Here is a 13933-nt window from a genome sequence, read left to right as displayed (position 1 = left end):
AAGCTGCAATCATCACTAGAGCTCACTCATTTACTTTGCAAAACTCCTGTTAAAGGCAGAAGGATAGCTCCAAAGAAAGAGTAAAGGCAAGAGTTCCTATAACATTTCATTCCTTGTGGGTTAGTTTCACTTTAAGAGGGCTGATTTTGCTGCAGGGTCAACTACCACCACTTACTTCAATTTTCAGTAATTACAGTTTGTTCAGTGACTTGGCTCCTAATTGCACACATGGCGAAAAGAATAATCCATTTTTTCAACCTCATTCGCAACTACATCTTATCTACCCATTTTTGCAAGAAAGAAAACTGATTGGAAACTGAATGGAAATCATATTTTAACTGCACCTTATAAGATTTTCAAGGATTTCTGTTCACAGAAATCCAGTCTTTGTCCTTTATTTTGTGTAAGCACTAATAAACAGAAATTCAACCAATTGATTTATTCCAACTATCCATAAGAAGAAATCCAAACCAATGGTTTGGTGACTCCAATTTCAATATTAATCTAAAAAATATCTGTCTTGTATTCCATCAGGGTCTTTCTTTTTTAGCCTTATATGAATTCAAAAGTATTATTTCAGCACTGAAGCAAAATTTCTCAGAGAAGAGAGATGCTTCCAAATTGTCAGTTAATTTAATTAATCTCACTCTTCCCACCATGAAACTTTCTAACACACAAAGAGAATGGAAAATTTTGAAAATAATATGGAAAAAGGTATAGAAAATTATTTCCTCATTACACAAAGAATATATAGAAGGCTACCTTTGAACAACATTGTACTGAATATAACCTGAAGCTTTGAGATGTTACTTTATTAAAAGACCTTTAGGAAGCTTGACTATTGTGAATAATATATTAAACTAGGATTGGAATAACTCCTGTTTAATGTACTCAGACTAGCTAGCTTTATATCAGCTGTTATCTTTTAAGCTGATCTATCTTACAGGGTATTATCTGGTTTATTGTTTGGAAAAGTGCCCAGTATGTATATTCCTAAAAGAAAAAAAATGGTTGTAAATTTAACAACTAAATTTGGTTGTAAATTTAACAACGATAACAATAGTCACTCTGTTACAACCTGCTGGGAGATAGTATCCCACAGAACATGAGCTTTTTTGGCTTTACTTTTGAAATCCCAAGCATAGAAAACCTCTAATGGTTTTAAGTAGGAAAAAGAGTTACAAATTTTGGCATTGTTTTTTACATGAAAAAAAGCTATAGAAACTATTAATCTAGTAACCAGCATATTTTCTGTTCTTAGTCACAATCAGAGGAAGGGAATCTGACAATATTGGCTAACCAGAGCATATAAAACATTTGCTAGACCAATTCTCGAATACAGTTCACCTGTATGGAACCCGCACTGCATTTTGGACATTAATATAATCGAGAGGGTCCAGAAATATTTCACAAGAAGAGTCCTCCATTCCTTTGCGTGCAACAGAATACCTTGTTCTACCAGACTTGAAATGTTGGGCTTAGATAGCTTAGAACTACATTGCCTGTTTTATGATCTAAATGTAGTTCATAAAATCATTTACCACAATGTCCTACCTGTCAATGAATACTTCACCTTCAACCGCAATAATACACGAGCACACAATAGATTCAAAGTCAATGTAAACCTCTCCAAACCTGATTGCAGAAAATACGACTTTAGCAATAGAGTGATCAATGCCTGGAATGCACAACCCAAAAAACTTTAACCTTAGACTGCCTACAGTCAACCTCACCCCATACCTAAGAGGCCTGTAAGGGGCATGCATAAGTGCACCACTGTGCCTACCATTCTGATCTTTCTTTCTTTCGTTCTTTCTTTCTTTCTTTTTTTATTGTTACAGTTGAAAGGGGCCATGAAGGCCATCAAGTTCAACCCCCTGCCCAAGCAGGAACCCTATAGTACACCAGTCAAGTGGCCTCTTACTGTCCTATTGTCCAAATTTACCTGTACCTACTTTGCTTATGTTTATATTTATACCAATATCTACTACCTTGCACATGTTTTTGACAAATAAATAAAATAAAATAAATAAAAATAAAATCTTTGTATTAAGGGACTCGAGAACATAATGTTTACCCTGCCTGTTTATTGCTAGCAAGGCACTGGCCTCCATCAAATGCTTTGATAAACAAGATATATAAGACAGCCTTTCAAAAAAGTAACTTGTTCATCCTATAATTGTTCAATAACCAGAAAAATGATAAAATAAATAAAATATGTTCTATATCCAGAACTGTTCAGTAGTAATTATTTTAGAGATCAAGACTGTAAACATATAAGGAATCAGCTTGTATCTTTGCAAGAGTGGAAATGGAAAATCAAGTTAAATTTGAAAAAAGCTTGGCATGTAAGGGGCAATTTTCTCAATCACAGAAGACAGTTATGTGCTTAAATCCACATTAAACTCAGTGGGAATAAGTGCCTGTTAACTGGATAAAAAAAATCTGCCCTTCTCTTCCTAAAACACTCCTTTTCAATTAATTTGTTGATTCCCATTTAAGGTCTTATCATTATTTTCTCTGGATAAAATTGTCTTTTCTTCTGGAAGATGCATCTTGTTTTAAATTGCTGCCAGCTCTAATCAAAGCCACCTACGCAACACTACTCTCCCCCCTCTCTACTTCTCTATTTTCCCCAGAACCCAGATTTTCTTTTAGAATTACTGAAAATGGCATACTGGCAATTTTGGAAAATAGGATGAACTGATTTCAAACAAACAAAGCCAGATTAATATATATTTTATTTGTATGCCAATAACGTTTTCAGGAACAGCTAAATGAAGAGATGATCTTTTAACTGAAGTTCCATAAGGGATATGTATTTTATTTTATCTGCTTGGAAGTTCACATATATATATATACTCTTATTTTATCTCTAACATAATTGTGTGCATCTTTCAATTTACTACATTAGTGAAAAATATTTAAAACAATATGTGTAAGTTGATAGACATTTTTTTAATTTGCATTTTCAAATGCTTTTGATGAAGTACCTGATCAAATAAAACTGAGCCAACCTAGTACAGCTGTACCTCTACTTACGAACTTAATTCATTCCATGACCAGGTTGTTAAGTAGAAAGGTTTGTAAGAAGAAGCACTTTTTCCCATAGGAATCAGTGTAAAGGCAAATGATGCGTGTGATTGGGGAAACCACAGGGAGGGTGGAGGCCCTGTTTCCTCCCAGGAGATTCCTAGAGAGACCTCATGGAGGTGTCTTCCTGCCTTTTCCAGCCCTGTTTCCTCCCAGGAGATTCTTAGAGAGGTCCCACAGAGGCTTCTCCCTGCCTTTTCTGTCCCTGTTTCCTTCCAGGAGATTCCTAGATAGGCCCGACAGAGGTTATAGTTTCAGAGGCTCGGGTTTTTAAGTGGAAAATGAGAAGAGGCAAAAAAATCTTGAACACAAGGTTCTTATCTAGAAAATTTTGCAAGTAGAGGAGTTTGTAGGTAGAGGTAACACTGTATTCAAGAAATTGGCATAAAGATTCTCATAGGTATATAAGAATACATATAAGAATAAATGGTCAAGTCTTACAATGGAACAAGGCAAAACATAGAGTCCTCTGGAGAACTACTGTGTATAGCAATTTGAGGATGAGTCGAGCAGTGAAATCTTAAAAAAATGTCTGGTAATATTAAATCATTTCAGATAATAAAAATGAAAAAGAAACAATGTAATCAAAATAGTTGCATGTTTACAGTGGGAGGAATGGTATTTAAAATTGCAAATGGAAATGCATTTCAATAGAGTAGAGTAGAGTAGAGTAGAACAGAACAGAACAGAACAGAACAGAACAGAATAGAATAGAATAGAATAGAATAGAATAGAATAGAATTATATTGTCCAAGTGTGATTCGAAACACAAGGAATTCGTCTTTGGTGCATATGCTCTCAGTGTACATAAAAGAAAAGATACATTTGTCAAGGATCATGAGATACCACACTTAATTATTGTCATAGAGTACAAATAAGCAATCAGAACAATCAATATTAATATGAATCGTAAGGATACAAGCAACAAGTTACAATCATATAAGCAAGTATGAAGTAATGCATTCTGTATTATGAAACTGTCATTAGTTAATTCATTATTGTGTTTCTAATCTAACATTTTTACAAATATTTGGGCAATGTCTATTATTCAGCTTTTGAACACCTGTATGTCAAGTGTTTTTGATGACAACAAACTATTTTGATAAGTTTTACCAAGCAATTTAATGTCAAAATAAAGTAGCACTAGGAAGAGTTTAAATCTAGGATACAATATGTGTCAAAGATATTTCTACGGTGAATGCAGCAGACACAGTATATGTAAGCATTTAGTTAAATACAACACTTGGAAATATATAAAATTCTTTTAACTCTTATTCTCTTTCTTATCCATCTGTTTTTTCATCTACTTACACTACTACTTGAATTTGACTTAGTGTTTTGAATTTAGGATTGTCTTGTCAAAACAAATGCCTCATTGAAGCTAGGCAAAACTAAATGCATTAATCTTTTGCAAACAAAACTGAGGGAATTATAATATCAATTTCACAGATGAGTAGAACTAAGAGACGTTCACTAGGCTTAGTTACAAATGACTCAGAAAGCCCAAATCCCATGTCCATATACTAGCAGTTAGATCAAGTTAAATCATCCTGCCAAGAGAACAGAAAGGAGAATAGTAAAACGGCTTGTAGGCTGACTGCCAAAGTTTCTATGTCAATTTTTATAAATGATCCTTTTTGTTTGCAGAGTTGAACAAGTGCTGTCCCTTCTGGTGCTTTGTCTGTGCTACCCTGCTTTATTATGATCAAATGAGTGAAGAGAGCAGTATGAAAATAGAACAATCCTATAAGTCCATGATGGCAAACCTATGGCACATGCGTCACAAGTGGCACACAGAGTCCTCTCTGCAAGCATGCAAGCTGTTGACCAGCTCTAGCCCACTGCACATGGGTGAGTGCCTCCAGCCGGCCTGTTGGTTTTGGGGTCAGACAAACTCATGCTTTCTCCTCATTTTCTGCCGCCCATGCCTTCCCAGATCTCGGGGGATTCCACCCTGGTGCTGTTTGGTCGGGCAAGGCTTCCTCCCCAGCTCCATTTGGGGAAAGAGGCTCCCCCCCCCCTTTGGGGAAAGAGGCTTTCTGTCCTTCCCAGCTCCATTTGGGGAAGAGGCTTTTTCCCTCCCTCAGCTCTATTTGAGGAAAAAGACTCCCCCCCCATCTCCCTTTGGGGAAAGAGGCTTTCTGTCCTTCCCAGCTCCATTTGGGGAAGAGGTTTTTTCCCTCTCTCAGCTCTATTTGAGGGAAAAGACTTCCCCCCCCCCTCCCATCTCCCTTTGGGGAAAAAGAGGCCTTCTGTCCTTCCCAGCTTCCCCTTTGGGGAAGAGGCTTTTTCCCTCCCTCAGCTCTATTTGAGGAAAAAGACTCCCCCCCATCTCCCTTTGGGGAAAGAGGCTTTCTGTCCTTCCCAGCTCCATTTGGAGAAGAGGTTTTTTCCCTCTCTCAGCTCTATTTGAGGGAAAAGACTTTCCCCCCCTCCCATCTCCCTTTGGGGAAAAAGAGGCTTTCTGTCCTTCCCAGCTTCCCCTTTGGGGAAGAGGCTTTTTCCCTCCCTCAGCTCTATTTGAGGAAAAAGACTCCCCCCCATCTCCCTTTGGGGAAAGAGGCTTTCTGTCCTTCCCAGCTCCATTTGGGGAAGAGGTTTTTTCCCTCTCTCAGCTCTATTTGAGGAAAAAGACTCCCCCCCCCATCTCCCTTTGGGGAAAGAGGCTTTCTGTCCTTCCCAGCTCCATTTGGGGAAGAGGTTTTTTCCCTCTCTCAGCTCTATTTGAGGGAAAAGACTTCCCCCCCCCCATCTCCCTTTGGGGAAAAAGAGGCTTTCTGTCCTTCCCAGCTTCCCCTTTGGGGAAGAGGCTTTTTCCGTCTCCCAGTTCCATTTGAGGAAAAAGACCCCCCCCCACTCTCAGTTCTGTTTGGGGAAAGAGGCTTCCCCCTTTATTTATTTATTTATTTATTTATTTATTTATTATTTAGATTTATATGCCGCCCCTCTCCGCAGACACGGGGCGGCTCACAACAAAGTGAAACAATTTACAACAAATATAAATTACAGTTTAAAAATATTTTTAAAAACCCCATTTTCTAAACAAACATACATACAGACATACCATTCATAAATTGTATATGTATATGTCTCAGTTCCCCCATGCCTGACGACAAAGGTGGGTCTTAAGGAGCTTACAAAAGGCAAGGAGAGTAGGGGCAGTTCTAATCTCTGGGGGAAGTTGGTTCCAGAGGGTTGGGGCCGCCACAGAGAAGGCTCTTCCCCTGGGGTCCACCAACCGACATTGTTTAGTTGACGGGACCCGAAGAAGGCCCACTCTGTGGAACCTAATCGGTCGCTGGGATTCGTGCGGCAGCAGGAGATCTCGGAGATATTCTGGTCCAGTGCCATGAAGGGCTTTAAAGGTCATAACCAACACTTTGAATTGTGACCGGAAATTGATCGGCAACCAATGCAGACTGTGGAGTGATGGTGAAATATGGGCATACCTAGGTAAGCCCATGACTGCTCTCGCAGCTGCATTCTGCACGATCTGGAGTTTCTGAACACTTTTCAAAGGTAGCCCCATGTAGAGAGCATTACAGTAGTTGAACCTTGAGGTGATGAGGCCATGAGTGACTGTGAGCAGTGAGTCCCGGTCCAGATAGGGCTGCAACTGGTGCACCAGGCGAACCTGGGCAAACGCCCCCCTTCCAGCTCCCTTTGGGGAAAGAGACTTTCTATCCTTCCCAGCTCCATTTGGGGAAGAGGCTTTTTCCCTCTCCCAGCTCCATTTGAGGGAAAAGACTTCCCCCCCCCTGCTCTCAGTTCTGTTTGGGGAAAGAGGCTTCCCCCTCCCAGCTCCATTTGGGGAAAGATGCTTTCCTTCCCCGCTCAGTTCTGTTTGGGGATAGGAGGCTTTTCCCCTCTCCCACCACTGTTTGGCGGTGGTGTTATGTCCTGGGGTTCCTGGCAGGAAAATACTCAGTGTTAATTGGTTGCCATGCCTGGCAGTTGAGCATATAAATAGCTGCCAGGCGGGACCTCTTGTTGTTGTTGGTTTTACTTGTTAGCTTAGCTCAAGCCTGTTCTATATTCGTAAATAAAGTGCTGGTTGGACGTTGCCTTCTTTTCTCCTTCCGGAGATTTAACAGATGTCACACCAAAATGGGGGGGGGGGCATGTGTGCATGCATGATGGGTTGCATGTGCAGGGGGTGGGGTATGTGGGAGGTGCAGTAATTTACCATGACAGCCAGCAGCAGATGCAACACAACTTTTATTAACAAGAACTCAGGTAAACTTCACAACAATCTTGACAGGATATTTATACCAGAACTCAACCAATGGGGACGCTGACCAGTTCCCGCCAAATAGCTCCCCCTACTGTTGCTAGGGACATAACAGGAGGGACATTGTATTATGGGTGTGGGCACTGATGAACATGCAACAGGGTGTGTATATTTTCGGAACCCAATGGGAAAAAAGATTTGCCATCAATGCTGTAAGTCAGTTATTTTCAACCTTTTTTGAGCCGCGGCACATTTTTTACATTTACAAAACCATGGGGCACATTGAGGGGGGGGGGGGGGCTAAAAAATGTTTGGACAAAAAAATTCTCTCTTCCTCCCTTTCGCTCTATTTCTCTCTCCCTCTCTCTCCCCATCCCTCTTTCTTTCTCTCTTCTTTCCTCTTTATTGCTCTCTTTCTCTCTCCCTCCCTACTTCCCTCTATGTCGTTCTCTCTCCCACCTTCCCTCCCTCTCTTTCTCTGTCTCTCTCTCTCTTGCTTTCTTTCTCTTGCTCTCTCTCTTGCTTTCTTTCTCTCTTGTTCTCTTTCTCTCTTGCTTTCTTTCTTTCTCTCTCTTTCTCTCTCTCTCTCTCTTGCTTGCTTTCTCTCTTGTTTTCTTTCTCTCTCTCTTGCTCTTTCTTTCTCTCTTTCTCTTGTTTTCTTTCTCTGAGCTTCGCGGCACACCTGATCATGTCCTGCGGCACAGTAGTGTGCCATGGCACACTGGTTGAAAAACACTGCTGTAAGTGAATCAAACAGACAAGACAACCGAAAGAATAATACATGAGATTCAAATTCTTTGCTGTCCCACACCTTTTCAACATTAATTTTGTGATTATGCTCAGCCTCAAGATTTCTGTGGCACTTTGTAACATTTTTCTCCCACTCTGCATGTCAAAAATGTCCCAGCATAGAGATTCTCTTCTTTGGTATATTCTTATGGTCAGCTGACATTGTGAGCATATTATTATGAGCTTACAGGAAGCAGGAAGGAAAGGCAATAAAATTAAAAGGTATGAAAAGCTTTTTTCTTTTTTGTGCAAAGCATTATCTTTTACAAGAAAGGCCAACTGCCAGCAAAAGCATTTCCTACACTAGCAGACCAGCTTGCAAACTAGCAATAATCTCATTTCCATCTTTCATGCTACAGTTCTTTTGAATGTGAGGTGATTGAAAAGCATTAATTTCTCTTCACGCTGCAGGGTCTAAACCTCATGAAGCCAGATCTCAGCAGTTGCCCATTCCTTGTTCATACAGGTTCTTTATATGTGAATCAGATGACCAAATCTAAGTTTTGCTTTGTAGAAAAACATAACAGTAAGTGACTTTTCAGAGATCAATATGTTCTCACTAGCAATCATAGAGAAAATTAAAGGCATGCTTTTTGTGAAGCAAAAAAGAGAAAAATATTTCCAAAACAGTGTCTTTTCCTTTTAATTCTATCTGGAAAGAGAAAAACAGTATTTTCTATTTATGTGAGAAAACTAGGCAGAAAGCCCCACTTCACTTGGTTGCCAATACATCTCTATGCATAGACCAAACTGAAGATAATATATATAATTTAGATAGCAAAGCATGCATGTTTGCATCCGTGCTTATGGTATACATTGTGTGTTTTTCTGGCTTGCAAAGTTTGCATTCAGGTTTAAGAAAAAAATAGAGGTTTTTTTCAATGCATGAACATGATCCCAAGCCCATTAGGGCACATCAACAGACTGAAACTCAACCCATACAAGATGAAGTGGCTGTGGGTTTTGCCTCCCAAGGACAATCCCATCTGTCCTTCCATTACCCTGGGGGGGGACTATTGACCCCCTCGGAGAGGGTCCGCAACTTGGGCATCCTCCTCGATCCACAGCTCACATTAGAGAACCATCTTTCAGCTGTGGCGAGGGGGGCGTTTGCCCAGGTTCGCCTGGTGCACCAGTTGCGGCCCTATCTGGACCGGGACTCACTGCTCACAGTCACTCATGCCCTCATCACCTGGAGGTTCGACTACTGTAATGCTCTCTACATGGGGCTACCTTTGAAAAGTGTTCGGAAACTTCAGATCGTGCAGAATGCAGCTGCGAGAGCAGTCATGGGCCTACCTAGGTATGCCCATGTTTCACCAACACTCCGCAGTCTGCATTGGTTGCCAATCAACTTCCGGTCACAATTCAAAGTGTTGGTTATGACCTTTAAAGCCCTTCATGGCACTGGACCAGAATATCTCCGAGACCGCCTGCTGCCGCACGAATCCCAGCAACCAATGTCGGTTGGCGGGCCCCAGGGGAAGAGCCTTCTCTGTGGCGGCCCCGTCCCTCTGGAACCAACTCCCCCCGGAGATTAGAACTGCCCCTACTCTCCTTGCCTTTTGTAAGCTCCTTAAGACCCACCTGTGTTGTCAGGCATGGGGGAACTAAGACATCTCCCCCGGGCATATACAATTTATAAATGGTATGTGTATATGTATGTGTGTTTAGAAAATGGGGTTTTTTAAATGTTTTTAGTAGAAATTTAGATTTGTTGTAAATTGTTTTTCACTTTGTTGTGAGCCGCCCCGAGTCTGCGGAGAGGGGCGGCATACAAATCTAAATAAACAACAAACAAACATAAACATTTTACTCTTTTTTGTTTCTACTTCACAAACTGTATCATGTCCATTAGTAAGCATTGCTTCTTCGGTCTAGACACATCTCGATTTTCATATCAGCATTGTTGCATAAGGGATTGATCTTTTCAATAACTTCAAATTTTTTTATTTTAGTTGATTTCATCTACTATTCTGATCAAATAATGCTGATGTCGAGTGTCATCTGGACAATCCAGATCAACAGACACAATTGATTCTTTTTGAATTGAGAAATACATCCATATCCTGAAACCAATGGATGAGGAGGTAATCCTAAACTATGACCTGGGGCCATATTTATGTGTTTGGAGCTAATTAAAAAACCCCACTACACATTTGCAGGTGGAAAGTACCAACCAAATCCAATATAGTCATAGTCATATTTGACTATAAAATAGGGGGAGTGATATAAAAGGAAGTTAAGAATGCCTGGAAATTATTAAGCTCAGCAATTATTAGATCTCAAATGGAATGTTTCAGTTTTTCTCTGCATAGAATTGGGACAACTGTTCCTCTTAAGAAAGATACTGAGCAAGTGTACTGATAAGTCAGCCAAACTTTGTATCACTAGTTCTGAGTGCTAAGAGAAAGTAGAAGTTTTGGAAGAAAACCTGTTTATTTTAAGTTTCACATATACAATTTCCAGATGACTCCCCTTCTTCACTTAATATGAATTTGTTTGTATATAAAAGAACTATATAAATAATTATACTTATGCAGAGGAATGATTTTAATGAAAAATGTCAGACAATTATAATTCAACTATTGTGTTACTAGGCCAAAAACACTACTTTAATCAACAAAAAAGCACAATCAGTTATCAATATATTGTGTATTACTTCCTCTTGCCTTTCTTTGTTTTTGGTACATACAATCCCCTTTATCATATGCCCATGAGAAACATCATGTGTTCTTTTACCATACCATTATAGGAAGGCCTTGAATAAGCAGTGAAACTATATTCCAACGATGATTAGTCCTAGATGCAGCCTGATTGCCTAATTAAGCTCATTCATATATTTGAATTGGGTATTTATTATTGTTCTCAAAGGGAGCATTAGTATTTATAGACATCACAAAACAAGTGCAATCTAAAGATGGAACACTGCCCTAATGGTTTGGGAGCAAATTATTAGACAACAAGACCAACCTCTTCCCTAGAATATTCTAACTCACTCTTGTGTTGAACTTCATGGACTTACTGTACACGTACTTTAATATCTATATGGCTGGCTTGCATTAATATTTATGTAATATAAGGGACATGGTTATTGGGGAATGATACCAATTGAAACTATTGATATATACCTGTCTAAGTACTGAGTAGCCATTTCTGAAGGTTCTTATCTAGAAAATTTGGTAAGTAGAGGAATTTGTAGATAGAGGTACCACTGTATTCAAGAAATTGGAATAAAGATTCTCATATGTCAAATAAGTAGAATATAAGAATACATGGTTAAGTCTTACAATGGAACAAGGCAAAACATAGAGTCCTTTGGAAAACTACTGGGTATAGCAATTCGAGGATGAGTCGAGCAGTAAAATCTTAAAAAATGTCTGGTGATATTAAATCATTTCAGATAATAAAAATGAAAAAGAAACAATGTAATCAAAATAGTTGCATGTTTACAGTGGGAGGAATGGTATTTAAAATTGCAAATGGAAATGCAATTCAATAGAGTAGAGTAGAGTAGAGTAGAGTAGAGTAGAATAGAATAGAATAGAATTCTTTATTGTCCAAGAATTCGTCTTTGGTGCATATGCTCACTTGCATTAATATCTATGTAATATAAGGGACATGGTTATTAAGGAATGATACCAATTGAAACTATTGATATATACCGTGTTTCCCCGATAGTAAGACCCCCCCGATTGTAAGACATATGGGGGGTTTCAGGGGGGTCGGCTTATATAAGCCATACCCCGAAAGTAAGACATATGTCTTACTTTCGGGGAAACACGGTATAAACGGTATTGCGGGGGGGGGGGCGATGACATTGCTTCCAAGCTCCCCGCGCGCCCCTCGCCTTCGCTCGCCGCGGCCTCTTCCACCGCCTCTTCCCCTGCCGAAGCTCAGCTGCAAGCGGCCAGCGAGGCCGCTTGCAGCTTCGCTCGCATTCCAAGCTCCCCGCGCGCCTTCGCATTCTCCCCGCGCGCCTTCGCCTTCCAAGCTCCCCGCGCGCATTGCTTCCAAGCTCCCCGCGCGCCTTCGCATTCTCCCCGCGCGCCTTCGCCTTCCAAGCTCCCCGCGCGCATTGCTTCCAAGCTCCCCGCGCGCCTTCGCGCGCCTTCGCTCGCCTTCGCTCGCCACCGCCTCTTCCCCTGCCGAAGCTCAGCTGCAAGCGGCCAGCGAGGCCGATCGGATCCGAGGCGAGCGGCCGGAGCTGCGCCCTCCTTCGCCCGCCTCCTTTCCGCTCGCCTCGGAGCCGAGCGGCCTCGCTGGCCGCTTGCAGCTGAGCCTCGGCAGGGGAAGAGGCGGTGGCGCCGCAGCGAGCGAAGGCGAGGGGCGCGCAGGGAGCTGCCGGAAAGGAGGGCGCAGCTCCCTGCGCGCCCCTCACCTTCGCTCGCCGCGGCGCCACCGCCTCTTCCCCTGCCGAGGCTCAGCTGCAAGCGGCCAGCGAGGCCGCTCGGCTCCGAGGCGAGCAGAAAGGAGGCGGGCGAAGGAGGGCGCAGCTCCGGCCGCTCGCCTCGGATCCGATCGGCCTCGCTGACCGCTTGCAGCTGAGCTTCGGCAGGGGAAGAGGCGGTGGCGAGCGAAGGCGAGCGAAGGCGCGCGGGGAGCTTGGAAGCAATGCGCGTGGGGAGCTTGGAAGGCGAAGGCGCGCGGGGAGAATGCGAAGGCGCGCGGGGAGCTTGGAAGCAATGCGCGCGGGGAGCTTGGAAGGCGAAGGCGCGCGGGGAGATGTAAGACATACCCCCAAAGTAAGACACAGTGGGGCTTTTGGGGGTAAAAAGATAGTAAGACACTGCCTTACTATCGGGGAAACACGGTACCTGTCTAAGTACTGAGTAGCCATTTCTGAAGTAAATATGCAATCATATTCTCAGATAGAGGACACCTCATATAGGGAAGAGTACTGATATGGGGGGTCTGTTACACTTTTTATGTCTATGAATTGTGTCTTCCAATTGCCTCCATCAATATGATTACAAGTGAATAATACAGGAATAGTTTAAATCCAAATTTTGCATCCTCACCCTCAGATGAAACCACGGACTGGCACTGACCGAACCAGATCTGTGATGCCATCGTGACAGTACCAGCAGATCACTATCGGTTTGGGTGATCCAGTCTGAACCGGGAGGAACCCACCTCTGCTTCCATGGTTTATATCTTTTCATGCTTGAAGAAAAGAGAACCATTTTGGTGTAAATAAGTGTTCTGCTTAAGGTATCTGATTAGAAATCAGAAAACTGTGAGTCAGCTGAGTATGCATGAGCCAGTCATTCTTGTTGGTATGTCTCGGTGCAGCTAGGCTACCGACCTTCGACATACGCTGAGCAGAGATTAAGGAAGAGTGTGGATGTGTGATACAGCCAATAATGACACAGACTTAGTATGCTGAATAAGTACTATTTACATATATACATAAAGCAGAAATAATCTATAAACAGCACATAGCAAGCACTCAACCCAGACAAGACGGAGTGGCTGTGGGTCTTGCCTCCCAAGGACAATTCCATCTGTCCTTCCATTACCCTGGGGGGGGGGAAACTATTGAACCCCTCAGAGAGGGTTCGCAACTTGGGCGTCCTCCTCGATCCACAGCTGACATTGGAATATCATCTTTCGGCTGTGGCGAGGAGGACGTTTGCCCAGGTCCACCTGGTGCACCAGTTGCGGCCCTATTTGGACAGGGAGTCACTGCTCACAGTCGCTCATGCCCTCATTATCTCGAGGTTTGATTACTACAATGCTCTCTACATGGAGCTACCTCTGAAAAGTGTTCAGAAACTTCAGATCATGCAGAACGCGGCCACGAGAGCCATCGTGGGG

The sequence above is a fragment of the Erythrolamprus reginae genome, chromosome 2 (genome assembly GCF_031021105.1).
Source record: "Erythrolamprus reginae isolate rEryReg1 chromosome 2, rEryReg1.hap1, whole genome shotgun sequence".
Taxonomy (NCBI): domain Eukaryota; kingdom Metazoa; phylum Chordata; class Lepidosauria; order Squamata; family Dipsadidae; genus Erythrolamprus; species Erythrolamprus reginae.
Note: the sequence above shows the minus strand (reverse complement) of the source record.